Genomic DNA, 24,117 nt, shown 5'->3' with positions numbered 1-24,117 from the left:
CATTTTTTTCTAAATAATTTTCTAAAAGAGTCCACCAAATTTGGTTAAAATCGGGCAATTCCTWCGCTTTTTATAAGCATTTTAAATATTGAACCCGCTGCTGCGCAACGCCGGCAGCGACGCCGTGAATCGACAGAAATGCTTTTCCTGAATTTGGCAAATTGTACTAGGCGCCCAGAACAGCACAGTAGGTGGGCGATATTTTGCAGCTACAGTGGCCGCCAAACTGTTGCCGGCAAAACAGTGCGCCTCTWKGGTATGCAACGATTTTCGCGCGGAAGGGCTGTAATCAACAGAGTCGGTAAGACAGTGTCGCTGTTACATGGCGAAACGTAGCGCCTCTGGGGTATGCAACGGAATTCACACAGAGGCGCTGTAATCAACAGAGCCGGTAAAGTAGCATAATGTTGCTATAGGGACATGATACTTACAGAACTACTTACTACTTGTGCCAATGCGAAGTAACAGAATTCACTGATTTATTTTGCTTTTTAATTTTATTGTATTTTATTTGTGAAAAGACTTTAAACTAATTAATATTACATAAAATAAAATTATTTATTACAAAATTTTCTTAAATTTTATTGTATTTTATTTGAGAAAAAATTTTATATAACAGCTATTCCAAATAAGCTTAAATGAAACATTTTGTATACTAAATAGTTTGGTGTCCATGTAAATGGGTCCATTGGTGCCGAAAGCTTGGTAAAAGCGTGAAGTATGAAGGGCTGAAAGTAGAGAAATGCATAATTTTAGAAATAAATTGAAATGATGCAAAAAAAACTGTTCATGCATTATATATTAATGCCTAGTTTAATAATTTTTTGTGTATTTTTTCAAGCAAATAATAAACTTTTAGTAAATTTAACACAATTTAAATGCCCTTTTCTCAAATATATGTATATATCTAAAACTTTGAATAGTTTTCTTAATAAAAGTGTTTCTCAGAAATGTTTAAGCCTTTCAATTTTTGACACAATTTGTTTCCGGTTTTGTTGAAATTGGTTCAGTAAATGAAATGGTGAAAATAGTTATTTAAAAARCCATTAATTTAAAGATACAATACTATGCCACAGCTGAGTCTACTACAGTCAGTTGGAGTAATTTATGTTATTTAGGACACAGCGCAGTTTTCAACGAATGTGTGTAATTATTTACCAAACCAAGGAGGAGAGCAACTAAAATGTTGGGACATTAGTAGAAAAATATAGAACAGATATGCAAGTTTTATAAAATGGATCACAACTAAATACACAAACGCATATGTACATAAGAATATATAAATGCATATATGTACAGATATATACATATATTTTTGTAGAAATAAAACTCAATAAAGACAGTTATGCACGCGGAAAAGAAATGATGGCGTTAAAATGTAGTTATGTAGAAAGAAAATATATATTTACACAAAAATATGAAAACACGTGTTTAAACATAGACTTTCGAATAAAACACTTTTGTAAATATTTGTTAAAAAATTGTAAGAAACAGTGCAGCAGCAACGCCTTATTATTGTAAGTATTACTTACTGTACGACAATGTGCGGATTGCAAATGCGCCAGTGATACTGACTTTGTAAAGCCCATCAAGAATGGATGCCACATTGTGGGAAGCGTTTACAATTAAAAAGTGAGTAGTACACTTGCTATATGTGTGTGTGTGAAAAAGTCGATAAAGTTTAAAATTAAAAAGTATTGTTTTTGTTTTTATTAAGGAAGCAAAATGTAACATACATACATTAACGATAGCGCCTTACAGATAGAATAGTTAGCAGCTTTTAGAATTATCACTAAAATGGGGTAAAATTCAACTTTGTTTAAAACATTTTTTTTTTCGACCATAAGTCATTGCATGGACAGTGAGAAGTTTATTCCGTCAAGTTAAAAGTCAGTAACCCTATATAGTATATATTAAATGAGTCGATTTAGCTATGTTATTTCTTCTGCCTGTCCGTTCGTCTGTCTGTATTTATGCGAACTGGCACCTCAGTTTTTGAGATGTCGATCTGAAATTTTGCACCCGTACTTTGTTCGTCAAGTAGCTGCTCATATGTCAAATGACCGATATCAAATAACTATATCATATAGCTTCCATATAAACTAACCGATGTGAGTCAAAGCCCAAAAGGTGGGAATCCAGAAAAAAGTTTCAAGTCTGACTTGAAATTTAGTTACAAAATTGCCACGAAGAGCAACCTGAAGAGATTTGAAAGCTGTCATTTCATCCAAAAAAATAATGGCTTGCTATGGTTTGTTGGGCGGTGGAATCATCGGTTCATATTTCTTCCAAAACATCACGATGCCATTTATCACACATTACAACAATCAATGGGTTTATTTAGAGAAATTTTGAAAAGCAGATAATTTCACGTTTTGATCGATTACCTACGAAGATCGTGTGATATCACACCGTTAGACTTATTTCTGTAGGGATATGTAAAGTCTATGCAGACAATCCCGCTTCGATTTAGGCCAAGAAGCAAAACATCACGCGTGTCATTCGCCAGCTGTGAGTCGAAATGCTCGAACGAGTGATCTGAAATTGGACTCAACGGATGGGCCATCTGAGACGTAGCCGCGGCCAATATTTGAAAGAGATAATYTTCAAAAATTATATGATAAAAAATTTTCTCTTGAATGGTAATAGTTAAATTTGAAGCTGTGTTTTATTTTTTTAGTGGAGACTCGAAATTAAGCAGTGATTATTTTTATAATAATTCTATTGTACGTAAAATTATTACTATGCGAGTCTCACGGGACATATACATGTGTACAGAAAAAGGTGTTCGAAAGCGATCATCCGGATTTCAACTTCACTTTATATTTCTGGCCAGTCTGTCGTTACCAAAAACTGTGTGAGAGTTTATTCTCTTGTAAGATGCCGTCTCGAAATTGCACTACTAGATATGTTAGAAAAACAATTTCAACTGAACCTCAAATCTATCCGTTCTGCTTTCATTCGTGCACTTTTTATGCTATGCCACACCCCGTTCCTCCTTCTTCAGCTCATAATAAATCGGGCTAAGCGAGAGTTCGAATTTTTATAAGAATGGGTTTTCGCGCGAAATTAAAATTAAACAGTCTCACTATTTTTGGCCCACAATAAAAATATAGCCAAGTGAGTTCAGTGGTCAATGCTTTTTGGGTGAACAAAAATCAATTAATTATATAAACAAATTAATGCAATTAATGAAGACAAAATAAAAGCAAAAATTTTGATAGGAAGCAACAACCTATTTGCTGAAAAACAACGCCTATCAAAACAACAACACAAAGGCGCAGCTATAAAAAAATAAAAAAAATATTGGCAACCGTAAGCACAATATAAAAAACGTAAAAAAAAAGAAACAAAAATCGCGAGCAAGAACGGTGCTAAGAGTCTATTATTCCTTTAAGCCGCTGAGACGGCGATTTCGGCCTGAAGTGAAGCCCAGCCACTTGTTCGTGCGTTACACTCTTCGCCGCACAGCTGACTTGGATTCTGATTGCGTTACGCTTCCATGTTGTTAATGTAGTCTTTGTATAAAGGACGCTCTAGCGTGCGGACACTTTTTGGGCGCTTGTTTAGTCGTTGCTTAAGCCAGCGCACCCGCCGAACCGTCTSCCTTTTCGATACCTATCGTCAGCGATCGATTGCTTGCCTTCTTGTTATGGGTTAACTTGGCTTACAAAAACACCCAAAAACATACATACATACATATGTACAAACGCTGTGTGCGTGAGAGCGCCATAGAAAAAGAGAAAGGTCAATGAATTCTTTGGAAATCAAAAAAAAAAAAACAAAAAAAACCGTATATTTATTGTAAATTCGGAATTTCTGCTTTCGACTGCGTTTATTTGCCATGGCGCACACACCCAAGAACGCGCCCAAGACAGTAGGCAGCGGACGAAATTACACAAAATCAACAACAACAAAAACAAAAGCGAATAAAATAAAATTAAACAGATACAAAAAATAAATGCCGATAATAGCTAAAAGTTAATGCGTTTTAGCCTTTTCTTTCTTTCTCTTTTTTTTTTTTTTGTTCTACCTATGTTTGTATGTACATATATCGTACACATATCACTCTGTAGTGGTGTTTTGTATTTTTAGTAGAGTTAAAGCAACACTTGGGGACACTATCACAACAACTTTAACAATAACAATAATGAACGCTTTACAACAACAATAATAAATAAGCGCACACATGCGAGAGTCGACGAGCGATGTTCAATTCATTAACATAGGAAAAAGCAACAACCTGCCATATTACAATATATTCAAAAATCGCAAATGGTCAATGAGCCAATTTGCCTGAGGCAGCCTCTGATACGCATGTGTGTGTGTGTGTGTGTGTGTGTGTGTGTGTGTTTGTGCACATATTTCTTTCGTTGAAGTGGGGTTAAGCAAACCAATGGCCCTACAATCCATTGAACCAAAATGGAGATTATCATATATGTATATACTATATAGCTGAAATGCTAGGGTGGATTAAAAAACGGAATATAATATGTTTTGTTTTTAGAAGCGAGATATAAATTTTTCTATATAGCAATAAAAAATTGAAAAAATAACGCGGAGGACCTTATCGTTACAGTGTGAATGAAAAAATATTGCATTTTGAATGAAAAATTTTCGAATATAAKGGATGTTGTTGTTATAACGGGTACCTAATTCCCGTTAGGATGGTAAAGACTTGGAATGATTCGGTATGTAACCAAAGGTAGKCCAAGGAAACGTGCTGTTTCGACGGAGTCGGACCATAGGAAGAGGGTTTCAGATGGTAAGACTYGTTGCATGCTGGGCATATGTTTGATATATCTGAGTCGATTCTGGATAAGTAGGAGCTTAACTTGCTATAGTATTCAGAACGAAACCACCATAGCCAGTTCAATTGAATTCAATGCTCACCACAGAACCGGCTGTGATTACCGGAATTGATCGATATTAAGCYAAGAGCTGTACTTTCGGAGATGTAACCTCGATTGAATTGGTCAATTTTTCGAATGAAAAGGATGAAAGACCTTGCTTTAGATAGAGAAGAGCAARAAGACCAAAGGTTTACAGCTATTCCTATTCGATAATGTTTAGGTTATTTTAAATGTGTTGTTAACCGATACAGATATAGTAGATTTTTGGCTGCTACTACAATCCGAAACAAATCTTGAAAATTGGAGGACAACCATAAAGTGTCATCTAGAGTTCTAAACATATTATGAAATTTTAAGAAACAACAATTAAAATATATACAAAAAACAATACCGACTATAGCTAAAAGGTAATGCGTTTATTAATGTTTTTTTTTAGGATAAGTCAGTTTTCTCGAAGTCTGATTAGCAGCCATTCAAAATCTGATTAGCATCCATCTGTCAGTTAAGTTCTGGTTAAAAATGGGTTTTTTTTACCGAAGGAAGGAGTCTTGGTTACATAGCTGACAGCTGGCTGCAAACCAGACATTGAGGAAACGGCTCTTGATGCTCGCCTAATGTCCATATGATTTTTCTATAACGTATACAAATCGTTAACTGGAGAATACTAACGAAACTTTGAAAACAGTTTAATTCCATGTGAGCAGAATAAAGCACACAAAAGCACTCAGAAATAAACGTTGGCCAAAAACTTAAAAAAGCMAAAAAATTATGCAAATTCCAATTGAATCGGTATGTAACTGTAACAGCGCGCAGACAACGAAAGCCTGACTAGAATGCATGCCAACATTCCAATAAATCCCTTATCTTGCCTTGTTTCCACTTGCCGTTACTTTCGGAATAACGCCGCGGCGGCGCATCACATCGACATGGATGGCATGTCACGAAGCTGATAATCACCAGCAGGCATTTTATCTATGCGCTACAGCTCTAGCTGGGCGCACCAACACACTGCACAGTTTTGTATGTAGATTCGTTATATAAGTATAGTATTTGTATATGCCTTATAAATRTTATTGCGCTGGAAATTTCGGGTGTAAATTTGGAAATTTCGTTCGCATTAAAATCGTATGCAGCAGCAAATATCRAAAACTTCGGCGAGTTAACCAATTCGTAGTGGCTGATATAATTTAATGAATTTTATGGTCATTGACGCCAATGTTGCCTTTCTTCTATCAAAAATGCAATACATTACAGTACATGCATAATGTATGTGGCATTAAATTTGTGCGCCTGCGTCGCGTTCACAACTCTGTTTGTGTGTGTAAATAAATTACATAAATTGCTATCAAATTTTGGTTTTTTTTTCATTTACATTTCTTTCATTTTTTATATGCTTTTTTCACGACATTTTTGATATTGGAAAGTTGCACCTGCGCTTTAGGTAAGTTTGGTGGTTTTCATTTTCTATGTCTTCCAAAAATTTTTGCTGGCAAATTATTTGGTCAMTGCTTGTAAAAAACTGCCAATTAGCCGTTTACTGAAACTTCAAGGAAATATCATAGGAGTTGTATTCTTTTATGACTATTTTTGCAACACACACGCTTCGCATGAAATTTACAGTAATTAATTTASTACGAAGAGTGTAATGTTTTGTAAAGGAAGTGTGAGTGAAAATGCCGAGTATTTATAGGCGTGTGTTTAGTGCTTGCGTGCATTAACTATTTTCCAGGTTTTCATTAGCATTATTTCGGCTAATAAGCAGATTTATTGTTGCAGAACGCATTGCGAATTTGTTGTGGGTGGCCGCAGATAAAGCTCAAGCCACTGAAGTTTATTTAAAAAGCAAGTCGAACGCCTTTCATMCATACATACACACATACTTCAACAAGTCAACAAATTTTGCAGTTGAATGACACTTTATCTCTAATGGTACTTTATAAGTGTTGACGAAGGTAAGTGCTTCATGGTAATTAATTAAAAATCAGAGTAGAAAAAACTCATCGGAAACGAAAGATAAAATAACATACATTAAAGAAAAACTAATTGACGGGCGATCTAAGGTCGGCAAAAGGAAAGAAAGGAGCGCTAATAAAAGAATCTATAACTTTTGCATACAGGCTTTTTCAAATCAATTTTAAGGTTTTTCATCTATAACTTTTTCTWTCGAACTTTTTTTACATAACCTCAAAATTTATGCAGCCACGAAGGTAGGTAAAGTAAGTATTATATTTATCCCAAAGGACTAAAATTCTTTGAAATGATCAACTCAAACACAACTCKATTTTTATTCAAGAGTAGTAGTGATTAGAATAATCTCAAAACTCATGTTKTGTTAGCCAAAGTGTAAAAAATGTGAAACAGGTCTTCGTTTCATCMAGGCTTAGCAAGTGATAGCCATAACTTGAAATCGCTTACGCAGACACTTGCCATCATCGCCAGTTTGTGAGCAAATAATTAAAAATCTATTTCAGAATTATTTCTGAATTCAGCAGATAATTTTTAAAGAACAAAAATGTGGGGCGACAAAAATATGGAGGTTGAGGCTATTGAACTTAAGTTAACATTAYCGAGAACATACGGTGAGGCTGTTTTGGTACAAGATTCAAATTTTAAGCAAATATTGCACTATAAACCTCGATTAAGAGGAAGCAGGAAGTTAGTCATTTAATCCCTTAAATTTTTTTAATTCTATTTTTCTACAAGAAACCACTAATAATTCTGATAAGACTTACTCTTGTAAAAAAATCTCAGAAATCATTATTTCAATTTAATAGTATGCAAAACACAGTTAAAATTGAGAGTAACGGTAATTAATGTAAAAGTAAAAAAAAAATGAAAATTGGTTAAGGAATTTTATTGTGTATGCTTCTTCGCACAGTAGAATTTATCAGAATAATATAATAATAATATAAACAATAGACTTTTGAAGTGAAACCGCGTGTTAGGCATGCAATTGACTAAAGCGATAATTAATACAAGCCAAATTTCACGGTTGTATTATTAGAATCATGTGCTGGCTACTGCAAAGACATACAGATAAAATCACCTCCCAACTGGAAATTTTCGGGCAATCATAAACAAATTTATATTTTTTTCTTTTACTTTGATTGATTTTATAAGAAGTTCTGCTGTCAACTTATTACCTAGAGACCTCCGGAAATGTCATCGTAGTGACAGAGTTTTGAATAATTTCCTTAGAAATTTTAACAAAATCTTTGTAAAAYATGTARCTTTATATAATAAAATTTTTGAATGAAATATTTTTTTCTTTTATATTAAAAGATTTTTTGGAAATAGGACCTTTTTTGCTGAAGGAAAATCATCTTTGTAAAGTATGCATTTTGGCATAATTCAAATTTGAAATAAAATATTCAAATTTTTATATAAAAAGATTTATTAGAAATAGGTATTTTTTGCTGTTTCATTCAGGAGTTTCATTCATATAAAATATACTACCGTTATAACAAAATACTGAAATCTATTTTTCAATTAGTTTTTGAATTAACTTGAAAATTATTAAACTTTTTCTTCAAAAAATTTATTTTCCTATGGAAAAATATGTAAATATATCCTTAAAATTTTATTATTACAGAGCATTTTTTTTTTAATTTCCGCCTTTTTTGGCTGTCACACTAATTTTCTGCTGGGTATGTAAGTGTGTATAAATATGTTATATGTATCTTTGCAAACATGTTATGTATTTAAAGTCATTTACCTGGTATTCGCACAATCAATATAAGGCATACGTATACTTTATGACTTTGACTTTATATGTATGTACATACATATACTTTTTTTATAAAAATATATAAATAGAGTAGTGTACTAATTTTTCACACTGAATCATGATTAATATTAATAACAGTTTAATGTAAAAATCATTATTCATGTACTTTTTGCGTATTGAAAGTAAACAAAAGTATGCTAATTGCCATGGCACTACTTCCCTGTATATATAGTATATAATTCGAAAATTATGAATTCTTCTTTTAATGTTTATTTAATAAACAAACGCGTGTACACACAGGTGTTGTGAAAATACATTGTACATATGCATGTACAGATTGTACGCACATGAATTCAAGTAGTTCATTGTACTATAGCGCTTTTATTGATTCATCATAATGTAGATGTATCGGTTGTTTATATATCTTCCATCTAAATTCTGCGTATTGAATATGCKTTTCGAAGAAATTCTAGTTTTGAATGGAAATATGTGTGCATCGTCACCTAAAATGCAATATAACGTAATATCACTTTTCATAAGYTTGCAGGCRAAGGAAAGACGTTATAATAAAAACCGCTCATGTTGAARCAACATTTGAGTTTTGGTTATAAAATGGTTATATTTTGGTTATTATAACTGACAGCGATTTTTGATTTTTTTTAACATACTTTGTTTTGCATTTTAGGTGACAATGTGTATAAATTGAATAAAAATACAAACATACAAATATATATGATGWTCAGTTGGCATAATTCCAACTTATGCAGCTATTTTCGATCGGTAATTAAAAACTTGGTAAGATTTCAATTTGTTGATAAATGTATCAAGATGCGCATATACACACATACATACATYGTATGCATATATGTATGATCAAGAAACATGGAAATAATTACCATATTTTATAAACCAACTGTCGAGTCGATATTTTCTCTAGTTATCTTGTGTAGAGATCAACTACGTACGTTATCTGCCCCATCAACTGACTGCAGGATGCTTAGTCGTTTTTTTGTTGTTGTTTTTTTTAACCAAATATCAAACCGCAATTTGGTAGGTATACTTTAATATCTAAGACAGCACTATGATCTCCGAATAAACTGTTCAGATAGGATGMCTACAGCATATGAGTCGGTGTCAATCAAACTGGAGCAAAAACTCAAGAAAAAGCTATTATTGYTTTTGAGGTGTGCCACCTATGACCAAAAATTGATCAAGTCGGAACGAAACTATTCAAGCTCCCAGATACTGAATATTTGGACGCCTGTTCTTATTGCAAATTTTTTAGCGAAAATTTCGATCAATCTACCAGCTAAATTTTCCAAATTCGAAAAGAACTTTTCCCTGCTTTGTTGCTGGCCAAGCTTGGCGCTTCCTTACTTGTTTTTACTTGTTTTAATAAAAGTATGCCCCTAAAACTCTGCTTCGGTCGTTCTACCGCACGCAACGTGAAAATGGGAGATAAGAATCCGTCTTTAACAAATAAAAACATATTTTTTTTTATAAATTAGATTCAGCCATAGGCGTTAATAATTTGATGATGTATTAAATGAGATTCATGTGCTGGACCCATTTTATCGCAAGATGGATTTACGAGTATAAAAGTGAAAAATTTGAAAAAAAGTTAATTCGTAAAAACTATTTAATTAAAAATATTATCATAAAGGTACTGATTAATGATTGAATAGCGGGAAAAACACAAGTAAACAACGTACATGATAACTTGAATGAATTTCTTTGGAAATAATAATTGTTTGCAAATCAAGTAAAAYACGTTTTTATTTACTTAAAGCTCATGTGCAATGGGGAAAATCACACAGAGAATGAAGCAATAAAACCACTTTAGGATTCTGCCTTTATTCAACAAATAAACACAATTGATACGGAAGACTCCAAGGTATACCAACACCAACACAAATTCAAATGTATGTAACTATATCAATAATGAAATATTCATAGAGATTATATTTTTTATTTAGGGAAACATCAACAGCTCAAACTAAAGCAGAAACAACCTAAATTTCCTTTTGTTTGAAATTTTTTTCACTCTCAATTCGATACAGACAAAGCAGAACTCTCACTTAGGCCACTACCTATATTGGGGAGATGAGCACATGTACTGTAGAACTCACGATTACATATGCATACGTACATACATATACATACATATGTATATCTACATCTCAAGTCATGCAGCTCGTTGATGATCTCACAGTCGTATGTTTTTACCCGGCACCAAGTGATAAGACAACGCAAAAAATCACCAAACCAATATACGTAATAATATATGTACGTGTGTATGTAATGATCTATACCTATATACATATCCACTTACAAGCATTTAAGCTCAAGCACAAGGTAAATTGCGRCACTGAACACAATCAGGGGGATGCTAAAGGTACTGCAGATCATTGCCTGCATACATAGTATATACGCGCATACTTTGCACTTAATTGCGAAAATAAAACGAGGCATACAAGCGGAGAAGTTGTCATCGGCGTTGTGGTAGTGGTGCAGTGCTTTCTGGGGATTCACAGGTGCCAAAGATCAGATCGTCAATACTATAAAGAGCATGTAAACAAATTGCTGGCAATATTTGGAAGAGCGTGCTCACAAGCATATATGTATATGTATAGCTTCCGCACAGTGGCATTGTAGGCATGAAGTAAAATTGTAAGTATTTCTAAAAATTACTTCTTTCGATAATATACCAATTTTTGTCAATAATATTTCGAGTTAAATGTGGAAGTGCTTTTTGGGARTTTATTGGAAATTCAGATAATATATTTGAGTATTTTTTCTTGAAGAAAAGGGGTGGCCCTAAACTGACGTCAATACATTGATTTGCTTTTTTGAAATCTAGAATTTGGAATAAAGATCAAAACTTAATGTGAAATCAAAAAGTCATTGAGATTTCTTGAAAAGAGGATGGCATTTAACTTCAAGACAGATAGAATTTAACAAAGTAGTCAATAATCTTCGGAATTCATTATAATAAAATGGTTTCATATAAAATGAAGCATTTTATAGGTTTTGATACGTACAAAGGTTGCCGTTAATATTTCGAAATTAGAAGAAAAAAACAAATATTAATCAACAAAACAAACAGGAAACAGTTTGCTTGACTCATTTTGAAACAGGCATACAGTCGACTGCGGTTTACTTTCGAGCTCATTCGTATAAATCCACGACTCATCATCTGTGACGTGTTTCGAAACTCAATGTTGAATAACAACAAAAATTTCAAACTATATGAAAAAGTTGCAGACTTTACGATAAAGTCGAGGTTGCAACATTAGGCTTGCCAAATCCCGAATTATGAACGGCAACCGACGTATTAACTTATATCGAAACTAAGAGAAGCTMTCTATGGCCCGAATTATCATATGACATGGTTATTGAAGGACTCCATCTTGCATTGTAGAAATAATAAGTTTATGGTTWACAAAATATTCAAAAAATGCGAATAAATGTTTATTACATAGAAGTCTTGAATCGTACTTACGTTCTGAGAATTTTGCAAGGGCCTCTGCATTATCTTAGTAGTAAAACGTCGAAAGGTTGTTGCATGGTTGTGCATTCCCTAAGTTACTAATGATTGTTAATGAAATTATTATTACGGTTGTGCATATATTATATACAACATACAAACATACATTTTTCATTGACTTATCACTTTGTGCGCGCCTTTGTGCTATATATTACAAGCCTATGAATTGCTTTGGTAGTAAAGTATAAGTAATAGCATATGTGAGGCAACCGCTTTAATATGTAAATATTTTGTTGATTACGGGGGTTTTCTAAGTAAATACATATACACTTACACACATGCATTTGTCTATAATTTGAATTCTSTAGTAGTTATTAGCTTTAAACTGAATGTAACCTAAATGAGATGGGTTTTTCAGTGGAAATTCTGGGTCAAATTCAAAYAAAGTAGACAAGCAATTAATTACGTGTAAATATGTATGTATGGGAAGTACATACATACATAAATTTTAAAATATTGAATGCTGATAACATGCAAATATATAATTAATTTTGGTGTCTGCTACTCACATATTTTTCATTCCAATTGTGGCTGATTTTTTTCGTAGCTTCATTTAATATATTTTCCAAGTAATTTCACTGAAATGTAGAAAAAATAACATTTGTAATCTCTTATATATTATTTAAWTTTATAGGCATTGTAAAAAATTTTAAATACTGATGCGTAATTGAATAATGATTAAAAATGTACATACATAGTATATCCAAATTTTGTACACCTAATTCGAAACTGTCAATAAATTATTATAAATTCATTAAAAAGAGCATATGTCGCTTTTGTTCATTAATCTTTTACCCTCAATTACTTTGCATTGTTTAAAATTATTTTATTGTATGCTGTTTATATTTTTATCYTTCTAATTATTTGGCGTCAAAAAGTAAGAAAAAATACAATTACATGAATTATCCAGTTCTTTAACTTTGATTGATATTTTTTTTTTTTGAATGCAACCCTCCAATACATCCGTTTTTTAACTTTAATTTGCTGACATTTGTTATTGTGTTCACGTTTAATGATTGAGCAAACCTGTATGTGTTGGTTTGACTCATTTTTGTGATGGCGTAAATTGTTGACGTTGTTGCTGTATGACGAAGAAAAGGCAAATAAATCGGCAGCACGATTTTTTGTTTTTTTTTTCGTACTGGTGAGTTCAATAAGAATACAAAAAACAAACAGAAAATTCTCAAAAACTTATTATTGAAAATACGCATATGTATCCAGATTTGTGAAGGAAAAATTAAAAGTGCTGTTTAATTGAAGTTGAAACAAGTAATTGAAAAATTTTTAATTTTATTCCGGAAAGTTAAAAATGTGAAATTGCTACTCACTTAACACTACACAGCTTAAATAGATTATGGTAAGACTAAATTTTTTATTCAGAAAAAATATAAATTCGTGAAGGAAACATACTTATAAAACTCAATGACGTCAGCGAAGAAACAATAACATGTATTTACCATTGCATAGCTTGTACTTTATTTTAATGAACTTTGTATGTAAAAGTTCAATAAATTCCCACAATTTTGAGCATGTACATACATACATACATATTGTAYATTTCGATAAATAATTTTGCAACAATTGGAATGGCAGACAGAAAGCAGATTATATCAGTCAATGACTGGGGAGTATATTGTTAAAAGTATTTTATGGCTTTTAGCAGTACTTTTTTGTATTGAAAGTTGCCAGCTTAATTATAAAATACGTATAAAAATACTAACAACTAAAAAAGCAAAAAAATTAAAATGTTTAATATAATGTTAGCAAATATATTTATTAAAAAAATTTATGAAAACCAAATTTCTTACAAAAACTTTGATCGGTCAGTTTGTATGCCACCTGTATACYATAGTGACTCGATCTGGACGACTTYTTCAGAGATTGTCACGATYGTCTTGAACTTACAAAATTTCGTGAAAATATCTCCTCAAATGAAAAAGAAAACGGCGATCRTTCAATCAATGTGACAGCTGAATGCTATAGTAATCCGATTTAAACAGTTTCTTTGGAAATTGTATGATTAGTTTACGTAATAATTCCTGCCATACATATGTATGTATATGATGGAAAACGGCTCATTTAATGCATACGCTATGCCCTAGATTTTTAAAGTTAAATAAATTTCTAAGAAATGCACTAATACACGCATAAATATATCCGAGTACACACACAWATTGCGAATATGCACAAATTGCATAAACGCGTCGTCACTGTGCCGGTGCCTCAATGATGATAATGAATGAATCATTTGTTTGTCCGAAGTCGTCACATGGGCTAACTGTAGTTTTTCAACGAATAGGTACATAAACAAAAATCAACAAGAACACAACATACAACAGCAATAACAATACGCTGATGACACAAGATTAACTAAAACAACAACATGAACAAACTAAGCCAGTAAAGCCAACAGCAATCACATAATCAAGCAGCAGCAAATGTCAAAAGATCCATCAACTTGTGGACAGTTTGGTGAATGATTACTCCCGGTATACCGCACGCCGAGAAAGCTCATTTGAGCGCTCGAATAATGTGGGCGCGGCACGCCCCAACTTTTGTCACTTGAGCAGCTAAGAGTAACAATATCGTATAGAAGTTTTGTACAAGTTTTCTAAAGAGCACGTTTTCGTTGTTTCTCTTAGGAGGCTTAGTTAGCCTCCCTTAGCATTACTTTTAGCAATGTTTTGCCTTGTTTGGGCTGAAATTTCGTTTGTGTGCAGATTAAAAATCAACAAGTGGTTTCGTGCGTATGGGCTAAAGTTGCGGTACTCTACACTCTGCACATACGTATARCATTTATTTTTAGATTGTTATATATTACTTATATACAACTGTGCAAATATATGTACATATATGTATGTATATGCATATTTTGAAGCATTTCTTCGTACAAGACGTGCTTGTGTTTGTGTGTGAGGAAACATGTTTGATTGAATGTTTGCCAGCTACTTTATTTGTTGAAGCGAGTGCAAGTACCTTTTACATTATTCATTCATTACAAGAGGTTTGTTATTTGAAGTACAGTGGGCCGCAACGTGTGCATATGTGGACAAAAATTTTTTTTTTCCGATATTTAATTATGAAGCTTAAGCGGGACTAATAAAATGTGTCCTCATTGATTCATCTATACAATTTTAAAAATTCWGCGCTACAATTACAGGCAGAGTACGATACGAAAAAAATTAAAATAAATATTCATAACCATAAATATATCACAACGGGCATCMTAAAGGTCTCCTAAAGGCATTGGTGCATTTTACGTCAACAACTCTATCTGCCATAAAAAASTCATGCTCATTATTTTTTTAGAAAAATAGCTCTGACTCAGATTTCGTAACAAAACAGCAGTGAAAAAATATCRCATCGACTCTAAAAATTATATAATGGTTCGACGGTTTTTAAACGATTGCTTGTATTCGGAAATAGGCAGAGTTGTATTTAAGAATAACTAAATCGGGTCAGCATTCCCAGCAAACAGAAGAAACAGCAACTTCCAAGCATACAAKCATTGTAACAATTTTCAAAAGAGTAACTGGCTATTTATGTCAGAGATCCTATTGCCATCGCTGGAATATCGGAAGSATCGGTGAAAAGCATTTTGAAAGAGTAATTGGGCCTCAGAAAAGTGAAAGCACGATTGGTACCAAAATTACTAAATTTTTTCAGAAAACAGTAGCGAGTTAACCTCTGTGAAACAATGCTTTCCGATGTCATGAAGCGTATTACTCCTAGCGACGAGTCTTGGATCTATGCTTACGATCTGGAAACAGACGATCAATCGGCCGAAAATTGTGGCAAAGGTGAGCGGAAGCCGAAAAATCACGTGAAAGCAGGTCAAAAATCAAGGTTATGTAGACAGTTATGTATTAAGGCCAAGGGTAACACTTTGAGGAGAAGGATATATGTTCTGAAGAATAAGTTAAGAATTTTAAAACTAAGTTATAATAAGTTAAGAATTTTAAAACTACAAAGCTTTACTATTTTTTCCTCATAGTATTATACATAAACGGCCTGGAAACTAACAAATTCAAGCTCTCTTCTAACTGGTGAACGCCCTCAAAGAGTAGTTGGTGGAAAAACAATATGAATCGAACATGAACTATTCGCTTTACGTGAAAGTCTTTTTTATTAGAGATTGAGTTCGTTTCCCTAAATCAGAATATTATTTTATTCGCGAAACGATAACTCAGAACTTTACATATGTATTTGGATTGGAAATGATCTGAAAGAAGTTTGTATAATTGCCGCATAAAACATTAAACAATGGGAAACGGCAGTAAAAGTCTATATCACTGAGGATGGCAAATTTCCAGCACTACTTGAAAAAAAAAAAAAAATTGCTAAAATAATCACGTGTGTGACCTTTTCAAATTTTCTACCATAAATTGTATGTGCAACTAGAAGAATTTAGTTGTTGAAATAACTTAATATTTGAAGCTGTTTATTAACAAAATATTATCAGCATTTATTATTAATTGAATGCAACAGAAATGCTACGATTACTGAATTGTGATTAAATTGTATAAAAAATRGGGGCATTTCCTTTAAATTCGGCATGCTGGTACTGATTACTGTACTCTTTAATTTATGGTATCAAATCGCTGCAGGCGCTATAAAATGGCATGTGTAGCCGTCATGAGTATAAGCTAACAAAATGCAAGCCCGCAAACCTTTGTATTGAATTTATTTATTTTTGTAGAAAACAAAAACGTCACAAAAATAAAAAATAGAAAAAAGGCACACAAGTGTACTCATAAAGTACAATGGAGGATACTTGAAAGTACGCTGATTTTCAAATGATACCGTACAAAATATGCCACAGCTAAGATTGTTAAGCAACAACGAACAGTTAGTGAAAGAAACAGCACAAACAACCATTGAAAATTCATACATACGAAAAAGCAGACGAGAAAGTTAAGCAAGTCAGTGACAATAAAGAGAGAAAAACGCTGAATGAAGTTTTACAATTCCCTTTTGGCGTTTTTGGCATTTGTTGCCAATATGTTTTTTTATTTTTCATTTTTCGCGTATTAATTTTATTGTTTGGCTTATAGCTACATACGTACATACATACATATGCATAYAGACACGTATTTTGATGCTTGGCGGACTGGCACGTAACACCAACACCACAGTCGTGTGAAAAATGGTGCGCTCATGCGCTAGTATGTTTCTGTCAGTGTTTGTATTGGACTCGTGCATTTTTTTCGCAAAAGAAGAAAGTCCCAGTTGAAACAAGTTTCTGATGGCATCACATAGCAAATACTGCTTGCCGCGCACACCACTCCGCAATAATGTTTTCTTCTTAATCACTTCTATTCTTATGACCAGCGGTACTTGTGCTTCCAGATACATGCGCACATAGCAACATTTGTATGAGGAATTCTATGAATTACGACTCTTGAATGGACGCTGGTCATTCCACGATCACCGTTGAAGATATTGTAGCCATGCGTTTATGCCGAAACTCTGCATTCAACAAAACACATATATACATGTGTGTATGTATGTTTGTATAAGTAGAAGTCTTTCACATGGCTTTGGTACTTCAGATTTTGTCGAGTCACTGCACTGAAAGCTAGATTATATAGTGGACAGATGAAAGCTATATTGAAAGCCAAGCAATTGCTATATACATATGTATGTATATATATATGTAAGTGGTATAGATCCCCTCATAGAACCTCAGATATCGTCAGTTTAAACTTAGCGCTAGTACATACATACATACATCTGKTGAAACATCTATGAGACTAAGCGAAAAGATTGCCAAGAAAAGCCATACAACTTTAATAAAAGCAATCCTTTCTCTATTATCATGAATTCGGCTAAGATCTGGTATGGAATTAAAATTTATAAAACTCTATTTTGAAATCCACATACAAATTGCCAGATTTTCGTTGTTGGCCAATGACCGCAAATTAAGCAGAAAAGCAAAAAAAAAAAAAAACTCTACAAAAACAGTCTACAAAAATGTCTAAATGCTGCTGGCGTTTGTTGTAATTTATATCCTCCCCCTTTTTTGTCGGAATCACCGATTTTATGAACTTCTGACTTTCTCAAGTACACATCGTGCGYAGTAACATTTTTTATTTGTTCTTATTTTTCCTTGTTCCATAATGTTTTTCTCACTACTTTCGTCCAATTTTTCAATTTCGCAATGAAATTTATTCCAGATAGACCGGTTTCCATTTGATTTTGGCCTGCTCGAGTGCGCGTGTTGTTTTGTGTTTTGTGCTTTAATTTTTTCATTTTCATTCCCGAAAATTACATGTGATATTTATTTGTATTCTCGCTATATTTATGTATGTTTGTGTATATTTACATATGTGCCTATATTTTAGCACAATCGTGGTTTTATTGTGCCTGTAGGCACTTATTTTACGTTGGATCGCAACGAAAACAAATTATAATAGCATAAAATCAGGACGTGAGGGAGAGAAAGAGAGTGATAATCCCACTTAGATAGTTAGAGACGGCTGTCCGTTGTGATACCCAGCATTACTAAATATGGATCAAAAAGASCGTCGCATAGCGAAACGCCTAGAACCTGCCGCAAATTTACTGATGCGGCTTTTATTTCCAACTCATCTTCCTCATTGCATCTTTGACAAGTTGCGTCTTTAGAAATATTTAGCCTCACAAGTAACTGCTAATGGGACAGTGCCTAGTAAGAATGTCTATCAGTGGGTCTATGTGAGTTTTGAGGCCAGTTCAATTGGCCTTTTCCGTTCCTGAAGCCTTTTGAAATCTTATAAATGCGTTTTGACGACCAACGTTTGCTGAGCTCGCGCGAAGTCTATAGATCTAGCGAACAAATACACGAAGACAGAGGAGCCCCTGCTCGTTCCCATAATACAGAAGTTTGGGTATGCATTTTCACGTAAACTCCTCGACATTACAGTTTCCGATGTTTCCACTGAGATCAGGCACCAAAGCAAGTTTAATATTGAAGTATGTAGCTTGATKTAAGGTTATGTAGTGCTTGGTTAACTTTTAGGTCACTACCAGCGTGCTCAAGGCCTGTTTCTTAGTTAAAAAAAGTTACAGTACTCAAAGCAGAGAACCATAGATGTTTGCCTGTAGAAATATTTAACTGAATTATATATAAAAAAAAACCAAATTGTAAGCGCCGAACAGCGAAAGAAAGGGAAACAGCAGATACCTATTAGTCTGACGTAATTTTTCTAAACAGTTCTTACTTTCTCTGCATATGTTTTCAATATTTTCCTATRCACACAAAAGCATACATTAATAAAATTCAAAATTTATGGCCAATATTGCTTAGCAACTGACTCATGCAAGTTTATATTCTGCATAAATGCAATTCAAAACCGGATCCAAATTAAATTCAAATATGTACTTTCAGTTACGCAGACATACTTAATTGTAACTTTTATAATAAAATGTTGAAAATGTGTGTGAGATACATTTGAAATTTGCCATTTTAATTTTGGAACAACCACTTCACATGCACTTAATACCACAAACTGAATACAATTTAATTTCAAATAACTGAAAAGCGCAAAAAAATGTGAATTAAATTAAAAAGCACTAAACGAATCCGGTAATGAGAAGCGGCAGCGCTTTGGGTATTACCAAAAAGCACGAACATTTCGCGTATAGTAAAAATTTGCCGAATGAGAGCGACTGCGCAGCCAGTTCCGCTTCCCARCAAGCAAAAAAAAAAAAAATAAAAAAAATGCAAAACAAAATCCACTAATAAAATGTAATAGAAACACAAAATTAACAGCTGCTTTCTAGCCATAACGCTTGGAATCGGAAAAGCGCAAGCAGTGAGCAGCACTAATGAAAATGAATTGCCAGAATGATGAGGAATTACCCAAAGTGCTATATTCTATCTACAAACGCTAGGCAGTGGCTAGTTGGAAACAGCTTACTGAATATAGTAGTGCCAAAGAAACTAGTAAGTCATATAGTTGTACGCYAGAAATCGTCTTGTTCCAGCGGACATTCCACCAACGTGCCAAACACCTGAAAACCACAACAGTGACGACAGCTAACTAATATGCCGGTCGAAAGAGAAGCAACAAAAAATGCCGCTACTCCACAGTCGCTAGCTTTGCGCATGTATATGTGTGKGTATGTGTGTCTACTTTGACAGTAAGTAGCTCGAAAAAGTTGGCCAAAATGAGCAAAGCCAGTTTATGGCTTAAAAGACGAGCGTCAGCGGCAGCCGCTGCCACCGAATGAGGTGTTGCGAGGSCTGCAGACGTTTTAAGAATTGCGCTAACAGCTAGAAAAATTAGAATAAAAAATGTATACAAATTTGTCGCACGAATTGGCTGCGCGACCGAAGTAGAACTCGCGTGAAATACTAAATATGTGTGATTATGAGTATGTACATATAACCACGAGTGCTCAGCTCATACATACATACAAACATGATGACAGTGGTGAACTTGGCTGTTCAATAGTCTTGTTGGTGTGACAAAAACAGGTTAACCGGCGGCACAAATACGCATACGAAAATTGCGGTATTTTATGTATGCTACGCGAGTCGAATATTAGCATAGAAAATTCGTTGCCGAGAGAATGCTAGGAAAAAGTTGTGCGCATATAGCAATAATTAAAGCAAATGTAATTACTTTTCGTTTAATTTGTGTAATAAAATCGAATCGCTCGAAATTTAATTGATTATAGGCCTAAACTATACTGGATCTTTCCTTAAACTTTTGAGGAGTTATGAGTAATGCGCGAGCAATAGGGTTTAAAAAATCATTGGGAGTTGTTTGTTGGYAGTTAACAAGGCAAATCATTGATATTGGTGCGTGGATCACTTAATTAGTGGATAAAGGAATGTTGGTTTGGTAAATAATCATTACATACCACATCGATTACTTGGGTTAAGTAATAAAYACAATTGAGAGACTAATGGTTTATAGCTTTATAACGCTTCGGAGAGCAAATGAAATACTACATAAAAACTTGAAAAGGAACGGAACTAGATTTTTTTCAAGTCAATTTCAATTTTTGTCAAGTCAGCAGCTCCTTAATGAGAAATATAGTAGTTAAATCCACTCAGCTCGTCACGCTGATGATTYRTATATATATATACATTAGCCATCTTTACAAAGTCAAGTGATAGACTCAAAGTGCTTTGTCGATTTGTAAGGTTTTCATGATTTAATTTTTGGAATTTTTTAATAACACGGCAGACCGGCGTTCTAAGCTGTCCAAGTGATATYACTCTTAGAATCGAATCCTTAGCCTAACCTAACCTAACCTTACTTTAACGCAGGTTTCGAARAAGATTTTTCGACCCAAAATTTAACAGCATAAACATTCACAGAATAACCCTAATATTTATAAAAGTTATGAGTGACGAGCSTGTAAAAAAAAATTATTTAATGCAACAACTAAAACTGCATACATAACACAAATACATACATTTACACATATGTACATACCTGCATATAGCAACGGAGGTTACTGCTGCCAGCTAGCTGATCGCGCTTAAGTGGCAAGAATGTGGTATTGTGAATGCGGATACTTGATTACAGACACACCAACAAATACACGCATATTTTCTTGATTTCTCAGCATTTATGTGTCTAGCTACAAACAAAAGAGAAAAGTAAAAAATCAAATTACAAGCGTTGCAAATTTTTGGCAGAAACTACTTTTTCATACACATACCAATTAAAATGAAACACGCACACACACATAATTAACAAATGCTGTTAACAGAGCGCAATGCATTTTCTTCAAGCTCTTGCATGAAGTCTGCTAAGAGGCAATAATGAGCGCGCATACGAATTGCTGAGAGCTCATGAGCTCACTGAAGGCCGTTTGGCTAGCAAAACKCATTGTGAAAAATGTCTCGAAATCACGCCCGCTCCCACAGCGCAATGGTTATACTACCGCTTTTGTGCTACTTCAGTGGCTAAAACAATTGCTGCTGGGAGTGTTAACTTGTCCTAAAATGGATAAAAGCCAACGTCAAGTAGTAGACTCTGTTTGAATAGTCACAGTACACTAGTTAAGTTGAATAACTTCTTGTAAAGCGTTGTAAGTAAAAACAAAGGGTTGCCAACGTCAACCAAACTTTAATAAAATTTTTATGTTTAAAATATTGTAGTTAAGTTAATAAGGGCTTTAGCTTTGAGAGTTATACAAAAAAGTTATGGAAAATTGTCTCGAAGTTTGAAAAAAAAAAAGTTTTTTTCATAATCAATAGTTTAGATATAAAAAAATGTCTTGCCAATTTGAAAATTTCAACCTCTAAASGTTAACGTAACCTCGAAAGTTTTTTGTTCATGCCGATTTTTTTTTTTGTTCAGAATTATAATTTTCTATACTTGAATTTAAAGTTATTAAGCTCCATTACAACTTTAGAAAAAAATATTATTTTTATTACAAATATGTTTTTTAGAAGTCTACATATTTTTGGCAACTGTTTCAATCATCATTAACCGTGGTCACCCTTCTTTTGAAGCCATTGTGAAAAGCACACATAAATATATCATTAAAGTCTCGCATACATATGACCATACATATATGCATGTAGTGGTGTGTATGTGCCACAATTGCCGGCATGAGACCGGCAAAAACTGTTAACAACAGGTTAAATACAAATACATAAAAAAACATAAAAGCAAAAAAAATTTATACCAAAAGGCGCTCTTAAAACCTAAGAGCCAGACGTCAAATTCAACGTAAYTGCTCTTAAATTTACAACTTTTAAATTTATCAAAGGCATGAGATGCTTGCATATGATACTCGCAGAAAGCGGTCTGTCCGTCCAACTGCATGCCGTCAGCAAGTGTTTGTTGTATTTGGTATGCACGTAAGTGTTTTCCCTTATGTGCTGATAATGCTAGTCCTATCGATGTTAATGAAATGCAAATGAGTGGCGAGCGAAGCTGATAAGTGTAGGTGATAAGCGATTGACGAGCAAGCAATAATAACAAATACAGAGGTCTACACAGAAATCACATTAATTTTCTTTAAATGCAATGAGAAATATGAAGGGATTACAGTTGTTGGCAGTTATAACAACAATAAAATGTGAGGCGTTTAGGCGCTGATAATATATGTAAACATATGCGCAGTAGTTATTATTAAGAATATTTAAGGGATCTGTGATATGAGATGTTAGAGTGAGTTAGAAGTTGGAGGGAACTTACTAGCTGCAGCCATTGTCTGTAACTTCAAACGATCTTGAACCTATTGGGAATGTATGAGCTGTACTCTTTATTGTTATAGCTGTTTGAAAATAACATTAAGCTGACTGAGAGCGTCTAGTATTTACGAAAACTCATATTTTTAATGCAATGATGACTKTTCATAAATTAAGAAGGGATTAGAAAACAGCAGCGGCAAGAGAGGATCTCAACAAATCTTGAAAAACCAAGACAATGCAAGGGTTTTGGCCTCAGTTTTGAGCGGTCAGTTTGTATGCCAGTTATATGCTACAGTGGTTCGCATGATTTCTTCGGGGTTGCAGCTTTGCCTAGAAAAATGATTTGTCAAGATATCTTGTCGAATTCTATATGCCATATCGCCAAAGTATATAAATATTAGTAATCATTAATACCAGATTTTACGACTTCAAACAAGCGTGCAACTCCACACAGCTCTCGCCTAAACTTTTATATATATTTCAACTAAGTTAAAATATATCTTTCACTATAAAAGAGTAGCGCTTTCTATTAAAAAAGAGAGCGATTTCCGCACTCGCTACACAAATTACCAATTAAATAATACAATTACGTCCAACTGCGGACTCTGATTGTAGTACACAACCACATGCACACAGCGCGCTACAACGAAACGGCCTTTCCCGTAAGCATTGCCAAACCCATTCCAGCGGGAGTTTTTCACTTACGAAAAGCTAAAGTCAAAGTTAAGAGTTAAGAGCGCGCTCTCACCATTGCAWTGCTCGCTCTGTCCATACACAAATATATACATATGACGCGCACCACCACCAACGCAACAACGCTCTTACTCCACACTTTCCACTTTTC

The 24,117-nt window shown here is 33.8% G+C and overlaps 1 long non-coding RNA gene across 1 annotated transcript in view; it reads right to left on the bottom strand.

The window, feature by feature from the left end:
• Positions 1–596: 596 nt before the first annotated feature.
• The window catches only part of LOC108969758, a 107,059-nt gene continuing 83,538 nt past the window's right edge, over positions 597–24,117 (bottom strand). The window contains exons 3-5 of the long non-coding RNA XR_001993420.1: positions 21,559–21,706; positions 12,637–12,705; positions 597–728 (exon numbers count right to left, since the gene is read on the bottom strand). This is a non-coding gene — a long non-coding RNA (uncharacterized LOC108969758). The remainder of the gene's footprint in view (positions 729–12,636; positions 12,706–21,558; positions 21,707–24,117) is intronic.

The sequence above is a fragment of the Bactrocera latifrons genome, unplaced genomic scaffold (assembly GCF_001853355.1).
Source record: "Bactrocera latifrons isolate USDA-ARS-PBARC rearing strain unplaced genomic scaffold, ASM185335v1 scaffold_264, whole genome shotgun sequence".
NCBI lineage: Eukaryota > Metazoa > Arthropoda > Insecta > Diptera > Tephritidae > Bactrocera > Bactrocera latifrons.
The sequence above is the reverse complement of the archived record's forward strand: the minus strand, read 5'-3'. Positions and strand labels throughout refer to the sequence as shown.